We start from the raw sequence: 2041 nt of genomic DNA, 5'->3' as shown, positions 1-2041 counted from the left end.
AGGGAAAGCCCATAAATGAGTATAACATGAACTTTTTAAAGGTTTAGTATTAAATTAGAGAGTAAATTATAAGCCTTTATTACTATACAACTTTTCATTTACCTATAATATTTTAAGAAATTTTGAATAATATATTATCATGCTATAATATTGTTCTATTTTAATTTTATTTAAAATACCAACGTATTGGTAATAGTAGCTCAGTTTCTGATGATGACAGACTAACTAGCCCAAAGCATACTTACTCTCTTTGGGGTTGGGTTGAATTCTAGGAAATTGGACTAAACTTGTTAAAATGAATCTGTTTTGTGGTAAGAGAAGTACAGTGGCTGCCAGAACTTTAGAGTTCAAGAAGATCAAGGAAAGAATGCAAGTTCAGAGACTTAAACCTGATGTTTTTCCTCTTTGACCAATATTCTAGTACACCCAAGAGACAGAAAAAATTAGCAAAATTTGGCAGTTGAGAGACCACAGTGTTATACAGAGTTCTAGCCAGTCTCACAGGTTCAGGGACCCAACATCGAAATGCAGGGCCCACTAAAGGGATCCCTGTTGAACATCACAAGATTTCTAAACCTTCCCACCACAACTTGAAATGTAGATGAACCAGAAATAGGCCAGGCCTCACAAAGACTGAAGGTCAGTTTAGAACTGGCTTAATCCTAATTGAATCAAACCACAGTATGTTCAACCAGACAATGCTTGTAAAACAGAAAGGTTATTCATTAAATGAAACTATAATACAATTTTAAAATATATAATTCATAAACTAAAATATATTCGCACATTTTAAACTTTTTTTGTGTGTGTCACCTTTGCCAAGTGGGAGAGATTCCAAAATTATGAACTGAGAATATTTTTTTAAAACACACATAAAATACTATAGCTCAGAAGTGTGAGACAGGACTTCATTTCTGAAAGCCACCCAGAATACTTTCATCATTTAGTCTCATCTCTAAAGTCTGCTTGATATTATATCTAAATGACTCAAACAGACCATCCCATATGTAAATCCTAGACATGACTGTTCCTAGAGGTACAACAGTATGATTCTGTTTCCTCATTTTACAAGGGGGTTATTTATACATACTTCTCAGATTTATATTAATGATTAAGTGAGAAAATTCTGGATAAAGGGACAATAGACTCTCGAGCACATAGTGATATCTTTCCTCTTTCAATTCTTTCGTAAAATCAAGGTTGAATTTTCCCTCCCTTCATCATTCTCTTTCTTTCTTCCTTTTTTCCTTCATTCCTCTTTTCTCCCCACTCCTCTTTCTCTCCCTCCTTTTTCCCTCTCCCTTCATTCCTACCTCTTCCCCACACCCCCTTTCCCTAGATGTGGTCATACTTTCTCATGCAAAATTTAAGGAATGCCAATCAATAATTAAGAATTAGAGTCTTTATTTCTGTTTTGTAAATAAGTTCATTTGTACTATTTTTTTAGATTCCACATATAAGCGAAAGATGTAGAAAACAAATTTGTGGTTACCAGGGGTAAGGGGGAGGAATAAATTGGGATACTGGGATTGACATATACACACTATTATATATAAAATAGAAAACTAATAAAGGACCTACTGTATAGCACAGGGAACTCTACTCAATACTCTGTAATGGCCTATATGGGGAAATAATCTAAAAAAGAGTGGATATATGTATATGTATAACTGATTCACTTTGCTGTACACCTGAAACTGACACAACATTGTAAATCAACTAACTATTCTCTAATTTAAAAAAAAAATTTAAAAAAGAATTAGAGTCTTTAAAACAAGATGGAAATAATTACAAAGTATTCATAAAACCACCTCTATATAGATGAATTCTTTTAAATTGTTCTATATACCTACCTATAGAGTCCTCATTTGTTTATTTGAGCTATAATTATATTACTTTATGTTTTTCTTTTTTTTTTTTTTTTTGCCATTTCTGTTTCAATGGACATTTCATCCCCAATTAGAAATGCTCTTCTGGGAAATACTTTTCAGATCCTTTGAGGAAACAATCTGAGGTATATCACAGGTGAGATGTCTCCAAA

The sequence above is a fragment of the Lipotes vexillifer genome, unplaced genomic scaffold, assembly GCF_000442215.2.
Source record: "Lipotes vexillifer unplaced genomic scaffold, Lipotes_vexillifer_v1.1 scaffold226, whole genome shotgun sequence".
Taxonomy (NCBI): domain Eukaryota; kingdom Metazoa; phylum Chordata; class Mammalia; order Artiodactyla; family Lipotidae; genus Lipotes; species Lipotes vexillifer.
The sequence above is the reverse complement of the archived record's forward strand: the minus strand, read 5'-3'. Positions refer to the sequence as shown.